We start from the raw sequence: 21,919 nt of genomic DNA on the forward strand, positions 1-21,919 counted from the left end.
ATAGAATCAGTAGTGAAGATAAAATCCTACGGTGCTCATTTTCAGATTCAATGCAGCAGGATTTCAAATAAAGTAAAAGAATTTTACAGTGAAAAGATTTAGATGTGTTACTTGTATTTGTGTCTTGAATTAAACTTTGTGGCGTCTGACTCCCGTTCATGCCACTGCTGAATAAGAAAGGAGGGTCTGACGTTGACCAGACTGCACTGCCCCTGATATTTGTGAGCTCATTCTTTATATTCAGTGGTTTCTCGCCCTTTGATGGGCTGCAGTGTGGCGGATATCACGTTGGCCTCACACGCAAAAGGTCCCCGGTGGATTCGTTTTCTCTCACTGAAAGTTATCTATTTATTGGTTAAATAAAGAGCAATTCAGGTATAAGGGAGCCCTTTTGCCAGGAGAATAAATAGCAAATAAAAACAGCAAATTCTGCAAATCTCAGCAAATGAGGCAGCATTTGCCAGGAGACTCAACTCGCCTCCGATTGTTCCCATTTGGCAAGTTTAAACAAAATGTTTCTGCCTGGGATCGAACCAGGGACCTTTTGCGTGTAAAGCAAACATGATAACCACTACACTACAGAAACCACTGGTATAACAGTCCCAACAGAAGGGAGCTGACCAGTGAGCTCCCTCTGCGCTGATCGGGAATGAGCAGGCTCACCTGAAACAACTTCTGTGCCACACTGCAAGTTCTCAATCCTTCTCCTCCACTGCCCTTTACAGAAATGTCACGGATCACCCAGCCACCGTGTTCACTCCCACATCCTCACAGTGGGGCCACAGAGGCTCCTACCGTCTCCCCGCGATCAGTGAACTCACCCAGTTTGTAAAATTAAACCCGGAACACGTGCCCGGCAAAGGGCAGGAGAAGCCAGATAGTCTGTAAGCTCGGTCTATTATAAAAAGTATTGGTATTCATGGTGCTTACAGCAATTATTAATCGTCTCACAGACCTCAATTATTTTTATGCGATGAATTGATCGAGTATCGTTACCACGTCAGTGCGGCAGATCTTAACCCCTCGACCACCAGGGAACAGTTATGATAGATGTTGATATATTTATATATATTTATATAGGAACCTGAATATCAACGGCTAGCTACCTTGACCTCATGGCGAACAGCAGTGCATCTAACTTTGAGTAAAGTAAATTGTTCCACAATGAAACCCATTTCATCTTTTGTTCCCTTTTAAACACTAGAAACTGAGACAGGGGGAATGAATAGAGAAATAAAAGCACAGGGATAGAGACAAGAGGAAGAGAGAAGGGGAAAGATACTGCCCCCACCCAGAACTAATGCAGAAACCCCTCTGCTGCGCTCGGGGTGGCCACCCACAGCCTGGATACACTAACGGGAGAACACCAGCGGCAGGTCGGGGCCATAAAAGGAACGGCGAGCGGCCCTGGGAGCAGCTTGGAGGTCCCGGAGACTACTCCAGGGAACAGCGCGACCTGGTGCAGGAGGGCGGCGGCAGCGAAGAGTGACGTCATCAAGGTCCAGGTCAGTGATTGGAGCGTGGGCAGATACAGCAGGAGCGGCGAGATCGGGGCGAAGGAGCGGCGAAAGACTGTGGAGGGATGTGATCGGGGCCCAGGCGAGGCATGAGTTCAGGGCCAGGGGTCCAGGGGCAGTACAGGCCAGCCCACACTGCGATATGTGTGCACACTGGGTCTGTGCAGCAGAGCTGGTCTCCAGTCGTCTTGTTTAACCCTTGCTACTGGACGAATACCTCGCTCTGTCAAGCCCGTGTGATGGCTGGGGTGCAACGGCCATCACACGTTAAAAATATCCACGCACAGGCATCTTCCACCCTTCAACATACATTTCAGGACTTGGAATATTGAAACACTGTGAACTCATCCTTTTTTGGCGAGGAAGCAAGTCATCCTCTCTTCGAGGGAATGCCTATGATGATGATGAACTGGATTTGCTGCAGTCCGCGGGCAGCAGGTGATGAAAGCGGGCGTGAGAGGGTGAGTGACAGGTGGGCACTGCTTCTGATGCTGTCTGACCCACGGTGGGAGTGGCCGGGGATTTAAAGCCGTTTCCTTGCACTAATGCAGGATAAATGAAACTGTGTTTCAGGAACCTTCATGTTTCCAAACATGGACACTTTGCACTGTAGACCTCGTGGTGCAATGGTAGTGTGTCTGACTCCCGATCAGAAGGCTGTGTATTCAAATCATGTCAGGATCATTGTTCTTCAAAAGTTGGAGACTTCTTTGCTGTTTGGCTATAACCTGACACTTGCTCCAATGTTTGTCTCACTGTTTCCCTGGTGTCAGGCACAGCTATGCCAGATGCCCTCATTTACTTCATGTAACAAGACACAAAAGTTCAAAATTTAAATGAACTCACAGTCTGGATGGCCGAGCAGTTGAAGGTGCTGCGTTCAGTTTACAGTCTGCTCTTAAAGCGCGGTTTCAAATCCTTTTTCTTATTTTTAGTCATTAAGCAAAACTCATTTGCTTGGCACCACGACCAGCTCCTTAAAAGTGGGATTCAGCAGTTCACCTGCTCGCTTAACATTTCCGTCTGACCAGGTGCTGAAAGTGGAGATGTTTCCACAGTGTAGCGGTTAACACGTTCGCCTCACACGCGAAAGCTCACCGGGTGGAAATATTTTCTGGAACTTTCTCCTCATACATGCTCAGGGCGAGATTGTTCTCCTGTGAAAGGTCATATGATCATAAACATGTCAGGATGAGGAGCTGGAGTCGGCCATTCGGCCCCTCGAGCCTGGTCCACCATTCAAGAAGATCCTGGCAGTTCTTCGACATCAAGTTTAAACATCTGGGGCGGAGCCAACAGGCGCCTGGCTGCAATCAGTGACAAAAACGTGTGCTTTAGCAGAAGCACAGCGAGCTCAGTTGATACAGCGTGAGATTTTTAATCTCAGATTCTCGGGTTCGAACACCAAGTTTGTTGATTACTTTTTAACTACATTTTATGTTGCATTCACGGGAATACATCGTTAATTAGCCGATGATTTTCTTTTGCACAAATAAAGAAATTCTAACTGAAGGAGATTCCATAATTGGTTAATTTATCTATGCTCTGCAAGTTAACTCTTAAACCATAAACCATTTTACACACTGCTTTCGGGGTCTGGTTCAAAATGTTCATTGCTGGTAACATCAACAGGAGACTGGGGAAACAGTGAGACTGACTTTAGAGCAAGTGTCTGGTTATTGTGAAACACCAAAGAAAATATACATTCTGGAAGAATAACATCGAAAGGAAATGAGACCCGACACCCAGAAAGAAGTGTTAAGACAGAAGATGAAATGCTGCATCCCTTTCTGCAAAAAATTCCTTTCACAAACATTTCTCTGACCGAAGCTGCACAAAACAAAAATGTTCGTTGCAAAGTCATTAAACTCCCGAATTTCCGCTTCACCGGAATCTCCTGAATCAGATGCCTCTAGTTTTGCCGACTCAATCCATGTCCCTTTGCAATGTTCTGCTTCCAGCCACACTATGAAATGTGCCACTAACTTATAGAATCATGGAATGGTTACAGCACGGAAGGCCATTTGGCCCGTCGAGCCCGTGCCGACTCTCAGCGAGTCCCACTCCCCCGCCCTTTCCCTGTAGCCCTGCAATTGTTTTTCCTTCAGACACTGATCCAACTCCCGTTTGAAAGATAAGATTGAGTCTGCCTCCACCACCCTTTCAAGCCGTGCATTCCAGATCCTAACCACTTGCTGCTAAATGGTCATCTCCTGTTCCTATGTGTAAAGTCTGGGAAACACTCGATCAATTCCTGCCACACTCACAGCCTTCCTAAATATAGCACCGTCTTTCTATTCTCGTAAAACCAGCTCCTGAAGTGTAGGCCAGCTGTGTAGGTGAAAGCTCTGGTTATGTTCCGAACATCACTTCAATTGCAGTGTTTCCGTAGTGTCGTGGTTGTCACATTTTCTTCACCCGCGAATGATCTTTGGTTCGAAACTGGGCGGAAACATTTTGAAAACCCGTTTAATTAAATATTAGAAAAAATGGATTTATTCATATTATTGTTTCAATATTAACAAAACACAATGTCCCACAGCCTTGTTATATTTTCTGATATCTATGTTCAGTTCTGTATACACTCAAACTCGACACTTGAACTGAATGCTCAAATAAGTATTGGAGTGGGAACTCACTGGATAACAGCACAGCTGGCAATGTTTGCAGAATATATTCGTGACACCAAAGCACACAATGACAACCTGGAACTGTGCGGCACAGTATCCTCGGGGAAAACAGTTGAAGTCCCTGAGAGGGCTTAAACCACCAACTTTTTGGTTAACAACCGAACACGCTAACCCATTGCGCCACAGAGACTGACACAAGTGCATACTGCAAGACATCCCAAACCAGGGTGTCCATCAGTTAAAGCTTCAGATTGCTCCGACCAGTTGGAACTTGTCCACTCTCAGTTGCACTTTTCCCAAATAAAGGGTGGGACATTCATTGTGGATTTGTGGAAGCAGTCTGGTCCCGCACACTGCAGACACTTCCATGTCACCACCAACCAGCTGTCCCACAACCGGTGTGATCTACCTTCCAGCCTTCCGGTGCCTTGTCTGTGACAAACTATTCTGATTGTCCAGAAGCCTTATTAGGTTTTAATTCCTTTTCAGCTCCTGACTGCGGATATTCCTGTGATTAAACGGGAACTAAGTGCTTGCAGGGACAGTTGGAATCACCATTTCTTTGCTTGGTGAAATTTCAAAGATTGAAAGTGACGCACATCAACCCCAAACCTCATCACCTACTCGCTAACCGCTACACGCTGCTCCCGTGAGATGGAAGCCCAGTTGCTGTTTCAAGCTTGAATGCAGGTACAAGCAGAACTCATTCAAAGGAAGTCCAAGTCCCTGAGGCACCTGATTATTTGCACCAAACTCCTTTGTAAAGAGTTGAGGTACGTGTGGGGTGATTTGGGCACATCTTTCCCCATACTACAACACTTCAAACATAACTCAACGGCTGTAAAGCGCTTTGGGGCGTCATGAGTTCCTGAAAGGCACTGCAGAAATGCAAGTCTTCCTTTGCAAAATTTCTATGCAATTTCAAAACTCGCCGGCAAAATAATGGACTCGTCCATGATTGGAACCCAGGACTTCTCACAAATTTCATTTAACTTCGACTCTTCTAAAGTCACACGTTTAGATCAATGAACCAACTGCTTGACAATCATAATGGTAATGTATAGCCATTATAAAAGCAAGTTTTTGTGTGTGGCTACTCTTGATTAGAGAAGCACGTGAGATCTAATCAGTGACTTTGCTTTTTCGACCTGTCTTCTGAAGCGCCGCATGATCCCACTCCGACAGTCAATGAGCTGTTGGGACATTAGTGTATCCAGGCTGTGGGTGGCCACCCCGAGCGCAGCAGAGGGGTTTCTGCATTAGTTCTGGGTGGGGACAGTATTTCCCCTTCTCTCTTCCTCTTGTCTGTATCACTGTGCTTTTATTTCTCTATTTATTCCCCCTGTCTCAGTTTCTAGTGTTAAAAAGGGAATAAAAGATGAAATGGGTGTCACTGTGGAACAATTTCTCTCGCTCAAAGTTAGATTCACGACCGTTGTGCCATGAGGTCTAGACAGCTTGCCGTTGACATACAGGTTACTATATAAATATCTATTTTTATATTGATACAAATTATCGAAGCTGTTCCCTGGTTGAATGGTTAAGTTCCCGAGCATTAACCCTTTCCATTCTCCATCAGTTCATCGCAGAAACATAATTGAGGTGTGTGAGAGGATTAATGATTGCTGTAATCGCCGTTAATAACCCCACTACTATCTGTTACAGAATGAGCTTACACACTCTCCCTCTTCTCCTGCCCTTTGCCGGACACATGTCCCGGGTTTAATTTTACAAACTGGGCGAGTTCGCTGATCGCAGGGAGACGGTAGGAGCCTCTGTGGCCCCACTGTGAGGATGTGGAAGTGAACACGGTGGCTGGGTGATCCGTGACATTTCTGTAAAGGGCAGCAGAGGAGAAGGATTGAGAACTTTCAGTGTGGGACAGAAGTTGTTTCAGGTGAGCCAACACATTCCTGATCCTCCTCTCTTCTTAGGTAATCCCCGGAGTCGAGGATGACTTGCTTCCACATTAAAAATCAGTGGTGATTAGCACAGAGGGAGCTCACTGGTCAGCTCCCGTCTGTTGAGGTCGCTGTGCCAGAGGTTTCCCTCGTGTCGCGGTTATCACGTTTGCTTTACACATGCAAGGTCACCGGTTCGATGCCGGGCGAGAATATTGTGTTAAAATTTCCTATAGGGGAACAATCGGAGGCAAGTCTTGTCTCCTGGCAAATGCTAACTGACCTGCTGAGATTTCCAGCATTTGCTATTTATTCTCCTAGCAAAAGAGCTCCCTTATTCCTTAATTGCTCTTTATTTCACCAATAAATAGATAACTTTTAGCGAGAGAAAATGGATCCACCAGAGAACTTTGGCGTGTCGGAATAACCGGTGCTGTTAATTTTGACAAAAGTTGCCCCAGATTCCTGGTGTCACCAGCAATGAGGATTTTGAACCAGACTCCTAAAACACAGTGTGGGAAATGGGATATGGTTGAACAGTTAACATGCAAAGCACAGAACAAATGATTGAAGTATCGACTGTCCATCAGTCAGCATTTCTTTCATTGTACAACAGAAGATGACGGGTTAATTAATGATGCTTTCCCGTGAAAACAACACAACAGTTAAACAAAAAACATACGGTGACTGGCAGGTGAGCGCTTCTTCTGAGACCTGGTGGGAATGGGCAGGGATTTTAAAGCCCCTTGTATTGCGGAATCTTCATATAGACGAACATCTCACGCTCCCTGTGTCGGCCTTGTGGCGCAACGGTAGCGTGTCTGACTCCAGATCAGAAGGTTGTGTGTTCAAATCACGTCAAGGTCACTGCTCCTTTGGGTAATCCCGGAATTAATATTTTCTTTGCTGTTTGGCAATAACCAGACCTTTGCTCCAAGGTCTGTCTCACTGTTTCCCCGGTGTCAGTCAGAGAAACACCTGTTGCCCTCATTTATTTCTTGTGACAAGACACAAAAGTTCAAAATCAACCTGCAGGTGGCCATATACAGCACTGGATAGTCAGGACAGCCGAGCGGTCGAAGCTGTTGTGTTCAGTCTGCTATGAAAGTTTGGGTTTGAATCCCACTTCTAGCACCTTTTATTTTTAGTCATCAAGAAAAACTAATTTGCTTGGCACAACGATCAGCTCCTAAAAAGTGGGATCCTGCAGTTCACCTGCTCGCTAAGCATCTCCGTCTGACCTGGTGCTGAAGGTGGAGATGTTTCCGCAGTGTGGCCGTTCACACGTTCACCTAACTGTCATGTATCTCACACCACTCTACAGTTCTAAGTCGTTTTGAACATCTCTTTCAGCCAGGTGTGGGTACCTTCAAAGGGGCTAAAGTTAAAATCTACATCACACAGGATGCCAGACCGGTTCATCACAAGGCTAGAGCTGTGCCTTATGTGATGAGGGAAAAGATTGAACACGAACTGGACCTGCGGGAAGGCATTATCTCATCCGTGGAATTTAGCGACTGGTCAAGTCCCATCATCCCCGTCATGAAGCCTGATGGATCCGTACAAATCTGTGGGGATTACAAGTCTACCATAACAGAGTCTCCCTACAGGACCAATACCCGCTGCCCAGAGCAGAGGACCTATTTGCCACGTTGGCTGGAGGAAAACTTTTCTCGAAACTAGATCTTACATCTGCGTATATGACGCAAGAACTGACCGAAGAGTCTCAGCTACTCACCACCATCAACACACATCGAGGCCTTTTTATGTACAATTGATGCCCATTCGGCATCAGGTCGGCAGCTGCTATATTCCAGCGCAACATGGAGAGTCTGCTCAAGTCCATCCTGGGGACGGTTGTGTTTCAAGATGATGTACTCATCACGGGCAGGGACACCGACTCCCATCTCCGCAATTTGCAGGAAGTACTAAGTCGATTGGATCGAGTAGGCCTAAGAGTTAAGAAATCCAAGTGTCTGTTTCTCGCGCCTGAGGTTGAATTTTTGGGCAGAAGGATTGCCGCTGATGGAATCTGCCCAACAGAATCAAAAACCGAAGCAATTCGTCTGGCACCCAGGCCCTGGAATATCTCGGAACTGCCCGCCTTTCACGGGCTATTCAATTACTTTGGGAACTTTATGCAGAACTTGAGCACGCTGCTGGAGCCTCTCCACATGCTACTCAGAAAGGGGTGCGATTGGTTTTGGGGGGACGCCCAAGAACGCGCCTTCAGTAAAGAACTCAATCTTCTATGTTCCAACAGTGTTTTAGCCTTTTTTGTCCCAGGTAAAAAGTTAGTTCTTACATGTGATGCGTCAGCGTACAGGGTCGGGTGCGTTTTACAGCATGTCAATGATGCGGGTAAATTACAACCCATTGCTTATGCCTCCAGGTCACTTTCGTGGGCGGCGTGCGGGTACGGTATGGTTCAGAAGGAGGAGCTCGCGTGCGTGTACGATGTCAAAAAGATGCACCAATACCTTTTCGTGGCCAAGTTCGGGTTAGAAACCAACCACAAACCCCTCACGTCCCTGCTATCTGAGTGCAAGGGAATAAACGCCAAAGCCTCGGCACGCATTCAGCGGTGGGCACTCATGCTAGTGTCTTACAACTACACAATAAGGCACAGACCAGGCACAGACAACTGTGCCGATGCGCTTAGCAGGCTACCCCTGGCGACCACAGAAGGTTCGGACGAACAGGACTGTGAGATGGTCATGGCAATCAGTGCCTTTGAATCCACAGGTTCGCCCATGATGTCGCACCAAATCAGAGCCTGGACGAAAGATGCGTTTTAACTGGTGACAGGGCAGAGACCCGCGATGCCTGCCCCGAGGAGATCAAACCTTTCCATTGGCGCAGGCATGAACTATCACTACAGGCAGACTGCCTGATGTGGGGCAGCCGAGTAGTTATGCCCTTGCGAGGCTGAGAGGCGTTTGTCCGGGAGCTCCACCGCGAGCACCCGGGGATCGTCCTAATGAAGGCCATAGCCAGATCCCACGTCTGGTGGCCTAGCATTGACGCGGACTTGGAGCTCTGCATCCGTCGGTGCACCATTTGTGCCCAACTCAGTAATGCCCCCAGGGAGGCTCCCCTAAGCCCCTGGCCCTGGCTCACAAAAACCGTGGTCGCAGGTGCATGTAGACTATGCGGGCACATTCATGGGCAAAATGTACCTCGTAGCCGTTGATGCATTTTCAAAATGGATCGAGTTCACCATTTTAAACTCGAGCAGCACGTCCACCACTGTGGAGAGCCTGAGAACCATGTTTGCAATGCACGGAATTCCTGACATATTGGTCAGTGATAATGGTCCGTGCTTCACTAGCGCAGAATTTCAAGAATTTATAGTTGACCACGGCATAAAGCACGTTAAGACGGCACCGTTAAAGCCGGCCTCCAATGGCCAGGCGGAGCAAGCAGTGCAGATCATTAAACAAGGCATGCTCAGAATCCAAGGTCCCACGCTACAGAGCCGCCTGTCGCGACTGCTGCTGGCATACAGATCTCGTCCACATTCGTTGACTGGGGTTCCCCCCGCGCAACTATTGATGAAATGAACCTTGAAGACCAGGCTCTCGTTAATCCTCCCAGACATGCATGAAATTGTTGAGGCTAAGCGCCGGAAGCTAACTGAGTACCATGACCTAAATTTGAGGGGGAGGTGGAATGAGATAGGGGACAAAGTGCTTGTGCTAAACTATGGCAGGGGTTCCAAATGACGTACAGGGACAGTAACAGGCAAGGAAGGAAACAGGCTGCTGGTTGTACAAATGGACAATCGCCAAACCTGTCGGAGGCATGTAGACCAAGTAAAAAGTAGATTCACCAACAATACTGCAGGACGAGAGGCAGACTACAGTATGGAACACACACCACACCTGGTTGGCAGACAGAGCGAACAACCTGAGGAAAGGGCAGTCTCAACAGACAGCCCAGGCGAGATACCAGAAATCACACTGAAAGAAAAACAGGCACCAAGGCAAACAACTGAACCACAACTAAGACGCTCCACGCGAGAGCGTAGACCACCTGAGAGTCTGAATCTATAAAGACAATAAGACCTTGGGGGAGTTTGATGTCATGTATCTCACACTACTGTATATAACTGTATCTTACCATGCTATACATGACTGTAACTAGATATGACCTGTAACCACAGCATACGTTACCACCAGGGGTGCACTTGCAGGAGACACTGCATACCTGTTCCACACAGGTATATAAAGGCAGGTCTCAGGCAAGTGTGGCAATTGAGAGCTGTGAAATAAAGGTGCAGGTCCAGAGTGTCCTTGACTTCAGCATGTGCCTCGTCTGAGTCTGTACTGCAGGGTCAGGACTTTACACTTACAAGCGAAAGCTCACCGGGTGGTAATATTTTCTGGAGCTTTCTCCTCATGCATGCTCAGGGGCGAGTTTGTTCTCCTGTGAAAGGTTATAAGATCATAAACATGTAAGGATTCGGAGCCGGTGGAGGCCTTTCGGCCCCTCGAGCCTGGTCCACCATTCAAGAGGATCCTGGCAGTTCCTCGACAGCAAGTTTAAACATCTAGGGCGGAGCCAACAGGCGCCTGGCTGCAATCAGCGACAAAAAGGTACATTTGGCAGAAGCCCGGCGAGGTCAATCGGTCGAGCATGAGAATCTTAATCTTGGATTCAGGGGTGTGAGCCCCACGTTAATTGTTAAAACATGTCCCATTTTACACACTGTGCTTTAGGGATCTGATTCAAAATGTTCATTTCTGGTAACATCAACAGGAGACTGGGGAAACAGTGCGACTGACTTTAGAGCAAGGGTCTGGTTATTGTGAAACAGCAAATCAAATATCAATTCTGGAAGAATGACATCGAAAAGAAATGTGACCCCGACACCCAGAAAGAAGTGTCAAGGCAGAAGGTTAAATGCTGCATTCCTCTGTGCAAAAAATTCCATTCACAAACATTTCTCTGACCAAAACTGCACAAAACAAAAATGTTCCTTTCAAATTCATTAAACTCCCGAATTTCCACACCCCCCGAATCTCCTGAATCAGATGCATCTTGTTTTGCCGACTCAATCCATGTCCCTTTGCAATGTTCTGCTTCCACCCACACTATGAAATGTGCCACTAACTTATAGAATCATGGAATGGTAACAGCACGGAAGGCCATTCGGCCCGTCGAGCCCGTGCCGACTCTCAGCGAGTCCCACTCCCCCGCTCTTTCCCCTGAGGCCTGCAATTGTTTTTCCTTCAGACACTTATCCAACTCCTGTTTGAAAGATAACATTGAGTCTGCCTCCAGTACATTCCAGATCCTAACCACTCGCTGCTATATAGCCAGCTCCTGTTCCTATGTGTAAAGTCTGGGAAACACTGGACCAATTCCTACCACACTCACAGCCTTCCTAAATATAGCACTGTCATTCTATTCTCGTAAAACCAGCTCCTGAAGTATAGTCCAGCTGTGTAGGTTAAAGCTCTGGTTATGTTCCTAACATTACTTCAAATGCAGTGTTTCCGTAGTGTAGTGGTTGTCACATTTGCCTCACACGCGAAAAGTTCCTGGTTCAAAATTGGGTGGAAACATTTTGAAAACTTGCTCAATTAAATATTGGAAAAAATGGATTGATTCATATTCGTGGTTCAATATTAACAAAACACAATGTCCCACAACCTTGTAAAATTTTCTGATATCATTGTACAGTTCTGTATACACTCAAACTCTACACTTGAACTGAATGCTCATAAAAGTATTGGAGTGGGAACTCACTGGACAACAGCACAGCTGGTAATGTTTGCGGAATATGTTTGTGCAATCAAAACGCACAATGACAAATTGGAACCGCGCGGCACCGAATCCTCGGGGAAAACAGAGTTAAAAACTTCGCCTTTTGGTGGGCTCGAACCACCAACTTTTAGGTTAATAGCCCAACGCGCCAAACCATTGCGTCACAGAGACTGACGCAAGTGCACACTGCACGACATCCAAAACCAGGGTGTCAGTCAGTTAAACCTTCAGATTGCTCCGACCTGGATGGAACTTGTCCACTCTCAGTTGTACTTTTCCCAAATAAAGGGTGGACATTCAGTGTGGATGTATGGAAGCAGTCTGGTCCCGCACACTGCAGACACTTCCATGTCACCGCCAACCAGCTCTCCCACAACCGGTGTGATCTACCTTCCAGCCTTCCGGTGCCTTGTCTGTGACGAAGTATTCTGATTGTCCCGAAGACGGTATTCGGTTTTAATTCCTTTTCTGCTCCCGACTGCAGATATTCCTGTAAATAAACGCGAACAAAGTGCTTACAGGGTCAGTTCGATTGACCGTTTCTTTGCTTGGTGAAATTTCAAAGATTGAAAGCGACGCACATCAACCCCAGAAAATGCTGGAAACACTCAGCAGGTCGGGCAGTATCTGTGGAGGTGGGGAATTGGGAATAATCTATTGGTTTGTTTGCGGCTTTGATCTGCTGCTGGGAAGTGAGGCAGCGCTGCAGGATGCTTTTTTTCGAGGTGTAAGCAGAGGTTTCCGTCGTGTAACGGTTATCACGTTCGCCACACATGTGAAATATCCTCGGTTTGAGCACGGACAGAAACATTGTTTTGGAGAATATTTTTCTGTGGAATACATTTTTTAAAAGTAGCCCCAGGTTCCTTGTATCATGAGCGATGGGCATTTTAACTCACTCTCCTAAAATACAGTGTGTGTAAAATCAGATAGGGGATAAAACTTCGTCAATGATTAAAGTTCCTTAACTCATTAAAGTTCAGTTCTTGAAGTTTCCATCAATTCATTTCATAAACATAATTGAAGTGTGTGAGAGAATTAATAATGGGCTTTAATCGTTAAGGACCCCATTACTTTGTTATAGACCCAGGTTACACACTCTCTTGCTTCTGAAAGAGTTGAGATCCATGTGGGGGTGATTTGGGCACATCTTTCCCCACATTACAAGTATGTCAGGAAATCAACCACCCAAAGCCCTTTCATTAACCACAGGGGTTCCCGCAATTGTCTGGTCTCAAAGCGGTTTTAGTAAGTGCCAATATCTCTTGTCCATTTCCCGGTGTTTCCTGATTCTGTCGGTCTCCCTGGCTCTCTTCAATCTGTGTGTGGCCACCTACAGATTGGATTTCAATAAATACCTGTGTTTGTGTTTTCAATAACAACAGAAAATGTTTCTTATATATTTCTTATGTTCTCTCCAAATCCTAGATATCCTTCCTAAATTGTGGTGCCCAGAACTGGAAACAGGATCCAACTGAGGCCTAAGCAGGGATTTATAAAGCTTTGGTGTAAGTTCCTCACCGGTGTAATCTATTTCACGTTATAAAGCCAAGGGCCCTGTATTCTTTTTTAATAACCTTATCAACTTGTCTACCCACCTTCAAATATTGCTGTGTGTAAATCTCTCGGTCACTCTGTTTCTGCATCCCCTTTAAAACAACACCATTTAGTTGAAGTTTCCACAGATCACCACCGTGTGTTTCCCAGACCTTACACAGAGGGACATAGGAACAGGAGGAGGCCATTTTGCCCCTCGAGCCTGTTCCACCATTCAGTGAGATCATGGCTGATCTGATCTTGGCCTCAGCTCCACTTCCCTACCAACGCCGCCTAACCCTTGACTCCCATATCGTTCAAAAATCTGTCTACCTCCACCTTAAATATATTCAATGACCGAGCCTTCACAGCTCTCAGGGGTAGAAATACAAAGATTCACGCCCCTCTGAGGGAAGAAATTCCTCCTCATCCCCATTTTAAATGGGCAACCCCTTATTCTGAAACTATGTCCCCTCGTTCTAGATTCCCCCACGAGGGGAAACATCCTCTCTGCATCTACCCTGTCTAGCCCCCTCAGAATCTTACACCTTTCAAAGATATCATCTCTCACTCTGCTAATCTCCAATAGGTAGATCCAACCAGTATTCATAAGACAACCTTGTGAACCTTCTGTGAAATGCCCCCAATGTAAGTTTATCCCTCCTGAAATGAGGAGAGCAAAACTGTACGCAGTACTCCAGGTGTGGTTTCAACTCTGCTCTGTACAGTTGTAGCAGGACTTCCGTACTTTTATATTCCATCCCCCTTGAAATAAAGGCCAACTTTCCATTTGCCTTCCTAATTACTTGCTGTATCTGCATGCTAACTTTTTGTGATCAGGAAGGTCAATGGTATCTTGGCCTTTATTGCAAAGGGGATGGAGTATAAAAGCAGGGAAGTGTTGCGACAGCTGTATAACGTATTGGTGAGGCCACACCTGAAATACTGCATGCAGTTTTGTTTTCCATATTTATGAAAGGCTTTACTTGCTTTGGAGGCAGTTCAGATAAGGTTCACTAGTTTGATTCTGGAGATGAGGGGGTTGACTTATGAGGAAAGGTTGAGTAGGTTGGGCCTCTACTCATTGGAATTCAGAAGAATGAGAGGTGATCTTATCGAAACGTGTAAGATTATGAGGGGGCTTGAGAAGGTGGATGCAGAGAGGATGTTTCCACTGATGGGGACACTAGAACTAGAGGGCATGATCTTAGAATAAGGGGCCACCCATTTAAAACTGAGATGAGGAGAAATTTCTTCTCTCAGAGGGTTGTAAAACTGTGGAATTCCCTGCCACAGTGAGCTGTGGAAGCTGGGACATTGAATAAATTTAAGAGAGAAATAGACAGCTTTTTAAATGAGAAGGGGATAAGGGGTTATGGGGAGCGGGCAGTGAAGTCGAGCTGAGTCCATGATCGGATAAGCCATGATCTTATTGAATGGCGGAGCAGGCTCGAGGGGCCGTATGGCCTACTACTGCTCCTATTTCTTATGTTCTTCTGTAAAAGGTCTCCCAGATCCCTCTGCTCGACAGCATTTTGTAATCTCTCCCCATTTAAGTAATTATTAGCTTTTTTTGTTTTACCGACCAAAGTGGATAACCTCATATTTCCCACATTATACTGCAGCTGCCAATTTTTTCCTCACTCACTGACCCTATCGATATCGCTTTGCAGATTGTTTGCGTCCTCCTCACAACTTGCTTTCCCCCCATAGCTTTGTATCAGCACTAAATTTGTCTACATTACAAACATGCAGAGCCCAGAACAAATTATTTTGCACCCTGGCGATGTTTTCCCATTGCCTTTGAAGGCGTATATCGCAGATTACCCAGAATGAAACCGTACATTTAAGATTTATACTATGAGGGAAAATTGCACCTTATTCTATTCGTTCGAGGTGTTTCATTAATTGATTTGACATGCTGTATTTGTTTGAGGTGCTGTGGAAAAATGGATCCTTACTCATTGCTGACTCTAAGTTAGAACAAATGAGTGTTCGACAGTAAAATGAGCACTGCACTTTAATTGAGAATTACATATCCAGAGTTATAGTAGGCAGCCGCATACCGCAGTGAAGTAGAGCAGACCCGAGAGACTCAGCTAACATTTGGAAAGTAATCACTGATTTAACACAGAAGAGTGCAAAACATTCATCAGAACAATATACAATCAATACAATGCGTCTGATTGTGTTTGAAGGAACACGGCCATTGGAGAGAGAGCATCGATTCCAATTACATTATATAATAAGTCTGATCGACATTTTCCAGTTTTGGGACGTTTAGCTTCAATTTCGGAATTTTGCATTTAAACATATTCCATGTCATGAGGGACTCAAATCAGCGGCCGTAATGTGTTTGTTCAAACAACTGAAACTAATTTCAACTCTGTTGCATCTTGACTGTCCCAGTGGGGAGCCCACAGGATATAATTGAAAGGCTCCGGGAATATTACAGAGTTTAATTCAGAGAGATTGCCTAAAGCATGAAGAGGCAGCATCGCTTAACACAGAAAATGCCTGATACGTCCTTACTACACAGTATAAATACACATGAGGCCCATGCTTGAGAGAAGGTCAGTCTGTGACCTGTCCTTTATTCCATAGCACTCAAGTGATGAAGGTGGGTGGAGCTTCCCCTTTTATACCTGAAGGTCCAGGTTAGAAGTATCTCCCACCTTGTGGTCAGTGTTCTCACGGTGTACAACTTAGGTCAGTTTATGCATTGGTTACAATGCTGGTTGAATACATGACATCACCTCCTACCCCAAAGCCTTATTGGGATCACAGGTTGAGTCTCTCTGGTGGTTTACGCTCCCTTGTAGAGCGCCTGAGTTGGGGCTCCAGTTGTTGGGCGCTGGCCTGAGTGTCTGCTGTTTGCAGTGCTCAGGCCTGTCCGGACTGCCCACAGTGACTGGGCTCTCCTCCCTTTGGTTCCGGTGTTCGGTCACCTGTGGTGGAGTGAACTCTATATCGTTCTCTTCCTCTGCTTCTTCTATGGGGTTGCTGAACCACCTTTTTGTTTGATCCACATGTTTGCGGCAGATTTGTCCATTGGTAAGTTTAACGACCAGAAAGCTATTTCCTCTTTGGCAACCACAGTGCCTGCGAGTCATTTGGGCCCTGCAGCGTAGTTGAGGACAAAAACAGGATCATTTACATCAATACATCATGCCCTCGCATTCCTGTCATGGTAGTAATATTGTGACTGGCGCCTGCTCTCGACAATTTCTTTCATGGTGGGGTGTATAAGGGATAATCGGGTTTTGAGCGTCCTTTTCATTAGTAGCTCTGCCGGTGGAACCCCTGTGAGCGAGTGTGGTCGGGATCTAAAGGCCAACAGGAGGCGTGATAAGCGGGTTTGTAGGGAACCCCCTTGGAATCTGAGCCTCCCCTGTTTGATTATCTGCACTGCTCGTTCTGCCTGGCTGTTTGAGGCCGGCTTGAACAGTGCCGTTCTAACATGGTTAATTCCATTGCCTGCCATGAAGTCCTGGAATTCAGTGCTTGTAAAGCATGGGCCATTGTCACTGACCAAGATGTCCGCGAGACTGTGGGCGGCGAACATTGCCCGTAGACTTTCTACCGTGGCAGAGGATGTGCTTGAATTTAAAATGGCACACTCGATCCATTTGGAGTAGGCTTCTACTACAACCAAAAACATTTTCCCCATGAAAGGACCTGCGTAGTCCACATGGATGCGTGACCAAGGCTTGGCCAGGGGCTAAGGGGGTCTTCCCTGGGCGCATGGCTCAGCTGGGCACATGTGTTGCACCTGCGAACATAAAGTTCCAGATCTGCGTCTATCCCTGGCCACCAAACGTGTGACCTGGCAATTGCCTTCATCGTGACAATGCCCGGGTGCCCATTATGGAGTTCTCTGATGAACACCTCTCTGCCCATCTGGGGAATGACTACGCGGTTTCCCCACAGTAGGCAATCGGCTTGAATCGAGAGTTCATCCCTGCCCCTGTGAAATGGTTTAAATTCCTCAGGGCATGCCCTGTACGTGGCTGCCCAGTCCCCATTCAGGACACATTTCTTGACTATAGACAATAGCGGGTCTCTATTTGTCCAGACATTAATCTGACGGGCTGTCACTGGTGAGCCTTTGCTTCCGAAAGCTTCAACAGCCATGACCATCTCAGCACCATGCTCGGTAGCCCCCTCAGTGGTGGCTAGTGGGAGCCTGCTGAGTGCATCGGCGCAGTTTTCAGTGCCCGGTCTGTGCCGAATTGTGTAGTCATAGGCAGCTAACGTGAGTGCCCACCTCTGTATGCGGGCCGATGCGTTTGCATTTCTAGCCTTGTTGTCGGCCAAAAGGGACGTTCGGGGTTTGTGATCTGTCTCCAGCTCAAATTTCCTGCCAAACAGGTACTGGTGCATTTTCTTTACCACATATACACATGCGAGCGCCTCCTTTTCTACCATCCCGTAGCCCCTTTCTGCCTGGGACAGACTTCTGGAGGCATAAGCTACCGGCTGTAACTGACCCTTGGCATTGACATGCTGCAACACACACCCGACACCATAGGACGACAGATCTCACGTTAACACAAGTTTCTTACATGGGTCATATAGCGTTAACAGATTGTTGGAACATAACAAATGGCGTGCTCTATTAAAAGCCCTTTCCTGGCTGTCCCCCCAGACCCATTCACGACCTTTGCATAGGAGCACGTGCAGCGGCTCCAGCAGCGTGCTCAATTTGGGAAGAAAGTTGCCAAAATAATTCAGGAGCCCCAGGAACGACCGCAGTTCCGTCGTGTTACGGGGTCTGGGTGCTCTCTGGATCGCTTCCGTCTTGGATGCAGTTGGGCTGATCCTGTCTGCTGCTACCCTCATCCCCAGGAATTCTACCTCTGGAGATGGAAGACGCACTTCGCAGTTTTCAGGCGCAGACCTACCCGGTCCAGTCTGCGTCGCACCTCCTCCAGGTTGTGGAGGTGTTCTTCAGTATCGTAACCCGTAATGAGGATGTCGTCCTGAAAAACCACCGTCCCTGTAATCGACTTGAGGAGGCTTTCCATATTTCGTTGGAAGATCGCGGCGGCCGAACGAATCCCAAACGGACATCTGTTGTACTCAAACAACCCCTTGTGTGTCGTGATGGTGGTCAGCTTCTTCGACTCACTTGCCAGCTCCTGGGTCATGTAAGCTGAGGTCAGGTCCAATTTTGAAAAAAGTTTGCCACCGGATAGCGTCGCAAAGAGGTCCTCCGCTCTCGGTAGTGGGTACTGGTCTTGGAGTGACACCCGATTGATGGTGGCCTTGTAATCGCCACATATCCTGACTGACCCATCCGCCTTGAGCACCGGCACAATCGGGCTCGCCCAGTCACTGAATTCGACTGGCGAGATGATGCCTTCCCTCAGGAGGCGGTCCAATTCGCCTTCTATCTTTTTCCGCATCACGTACGGTACCGCTCTGGCCTTGTGGTGTACTGGTCTGGCGTCCGGGTTTATGTGAATCACTACCTTGGCCCCCATGAAAGTGCCAATGCCGGGTTGAAATAATGAGTCAAATTTGTCCAGGACCTGTGAGCATGATACTCGCTCCACAGAGGAAATTGCATTGACATCGCCCCATTTCCAGTTCATGACAGCAAGCCAACTCCTCCCCAGTAGTGCGGGACCGTCCCATGGGACAATCCAGAGTGGCAACCTGTTCTCTGAATCTTTGTGGGTCACGACTACCGTGGCGCTGCCAAGCACCGGAATGATCTCCTTGGTGTAAGTCCGTAGCTGTGCGTCAATCGGCGATAATTTTGGCCTCCTGGCCTTGGATGCCCACAACTTTTTGAACTGTTTGATACCCATCAGGGACTGGCTGGCACTCGTGTCTAACTCCATTGATACTGGGATGCCATTGAGGAGCACTTTCATCATTATTGGTGGCGTCCTGGTGTATGAACTCTATACGTGCTCCACATGAACTCACTGAACTTCAGCTTCCAGCGATTTCCCCCAGTGTCCATTTCAGCAATTTCTGCAGGCATTTTGCTCATCTCTGCAAACTCCGGCTGAATGTATGCCTCCACGCCTCCAGCATGAGTTAAGGTTTGAAACAAAAAGGTCCCTTGCCAGTCGATCGTCCCTGACTGCCCCTGTTATTGTCCTTGAGTGCACCATTAACAGGTGTTGATGGCACCATTACTGGCCGCATTGTCCCTTGCAATGGCGTGAATCGCTGTTTAGCTTGCCATTGTCTCTGTCGAAATCCCCCTCTGGGTTCGACTACATGTTGGGGCATGCCTGACTGCCCTTGTCTGCCTGGAGAACTGTGTGCTGCTTTAACAATGTTGAATCTCTGTCCCAACCATTCCTTAACACAGTACCTCTCGTCTGTTCTGCTAGTGGCCATGCTCGCGTGGTTTTTAATCCCAGTTTCATGTCGCCATTGATACGTCCTTACTTCACAGTATAAATGCACACAAGGCCTATGCTTGAGAGAAGGTCAGTCTGTGACCTGTCCTTTATTCCATAGCACTCAAGTGATGAAGGTGGGTGGAGCTTCCCCTTTTATACCTGAATGTCCAGGTTAGGAGTGTCTCCCACCTAGTGGTCAGTGTTCTCACGGTGTACTACTTAGGTCAGTTTATACATGGGTTATAATGCTGGTTGAATACATGACAATGCCTGCGACATTTTCCATCATTGTTAAAATATTCTACGTGATCCTTGCAGTCACTGCTCTTCCTGGTCAGTGATTATAGTCATTGACGTTGTGTAACTCTGTGTGTGATCCATATTTGGCCTTGTTCTGTATCTGACAATGTAGTGATGACCATTAAATGATAGGGGCAGTGACATAATTTCAATAAATCGGAAGTCCACATAAGCCAAATTCCCACTGCTCATTTATGCCGTTCCTTTAACAGAAACCGTAACTCTGTACTCTGCAGACACGCAAATGATGAAGTTATTGCTGTTGTTGGAACACTTTGTATACTTGCACGTGCCCTCGGCACTAAAAGCTCTCTGAAGTTTGTTTCTTACTGGGATTCGCTGTCACAATAGAGTTGTGAGAACTGAGAGGCACTGGTCAGACTGCAATATCTGACCGGACTGAATCTGTATTACTGGGACTATCTGCCATTGTACAACTGTATTGAGTGTCGTTCATTGACTGGGGTCGAACATCTGACCATCGTGGCCATGTAATTACTGGAATTCTTTGAGGATACAACGAGCATGGTGGATAGAGGTGTACCGATGGATGTGGTGTATTTAGATTTCCAAAAGGCATTCGATAACGTGCTACACAAAAGGTTACTGCAGAAGATAAAGGTACGCGGAGTCAGAGGAAATGTATTAGCATGGATAGAGAATTGGCTGGCGAACAGAAAGCAGAGAGTCAGGATAAATGGGTCCTTTTCCGGTTGGAAATCAGTGGTTAGTGGTGTGCCACAGGGATCAGTGCTGGGACCACAACTGTTTACAATATACACAGATGACCTAGAAGAGGGGACAGAGTGTAGTGCAACAAAATTTGCAGATGACACTAAGATTAGTGGGAAAGCGGGTTGTGTCGAGGACTCAGAGAGGCTGCAAGGAGATTTGGATAGGTTAAGCGAATGGGCTAAGGTTTGGCAGATGGAATACAATGTCGGAAAGTGTGAGGTCATCCACCTTGGGGACAAAAAACAGTAAAAGGGAATATTATTTGAATGGGGAGAAATTACAACATGCTGTGGTGCAGAGGGACCTGGGGGTCCTTCTGCATGAATCCCAAAAGGTTAGTTTGCAGGTGCAGCAGGTAATCAGGAAGGCGAATGGAATGTTGGCCTTCATTGCGAGAGGGATGGAGTACAAAAGCAGGGAGGTCTTGCTGCAACTGTATAAGGTATTAGTAAGGCCGCACCTGGAGTACTGCGTGCAGTTTTGGTCACATTACTTAAGGAAGGATATACTAGCTTTGGAAGGGGTACAGAGACGATTCACTAGGCTGATTCGAGAAATGAGGGGGTTACCTTATGATGATTGATTGAGTAGACTGGGTCTTTACTCGTTGGAGTTCAGAAGGATGAGGGGTGATCTTATAGAAACATTTAAAATAATGAAAGGGATAGACAAGATAGAGGCAGAGAGGTTGTTTCCACTGGTAGGGGAGACTAGAACTAGGGGGCACAGCCTCAATTAACGGAGGAGCCAATTTAAAACCAAGTTGAGAAAGAATTTCTTCTCCCAGAGGTTTGTGAATCTGTGGAATTCTCTGCCCGAAGGAAGCAGTTGAGGCTAGCTCATTGATGTTTTCAAGTTAAAGATAGATGGATTTTTAACCAATAAGGGAATTAAGGGTTACGGGAAGAGGGCGGGAAAGTGGAGCTGAGTCCACGACCAGATCAGCCATGATCTTATTGAATGGCGGAGCAGGCTCGAGGGGCTAGATGGCCTACTCCTGTTCCTAATTCTTATGTTCTTATGTTCTTATGTTCTTATAACACGGCGATGAGAATTGTACAGTGTACTGCAAGTGTGGTCCAAAGAAAGTTTGATACCAGTTCAAAAGAACTTCACTACGTTTCAACACTATCCATCTTGAATTAACCAATGGTGGTCCATTT

General features: G+C 46.8%; 2 non-coding genes across 2 annotated transcripts; one reads left to right on the top strand and one right to left on the bottom strand.

Moving 5' to 3' along the window:
• Positions 1-513: 513 nt before the first annotated feature.
• On the bottom strand, positions 514-586 carry trnav-uac (transfer RNA valine (anticodon UAC)). The gene has a single exon. It is a non-coding gene; the product is annotated as a tRNA-Val (tRNA).
• A 6,257-nt stretch (positions 587-6,843) lies between these two features.
• trnaw-cca (transfer RNA tryptophan (anticodon CCA)) lies at positions 6,844-6,915 on the top strand. The gene has a single exon. It is a non-coding gene; the product is annotated as a tRNA-Trp (tRNA).
• The last annotated feature ends 15,004 nt before the right edge of the window (positions 6,916-21,919 follow it).

This window comes from Pristiophorus japonicus, unplaced genomic scaffold (genome assembly GCF_044704955.1).
Source record: "Pristiophorus japonicus isolate sPriJap1 unplaced genomic scaffold, sPriJap1.hap1 HAP1_SCAFFOLD_504, whole genome shotgun sequence".
In the NCBI taxonomy this organism is placed as follows: domain Eukaryota; kingdom Metazoa; phylum Chordata; class Chondrichthyes; family Pristiophoridae; genus Pristiophorus; species Pristiophorus japonicus.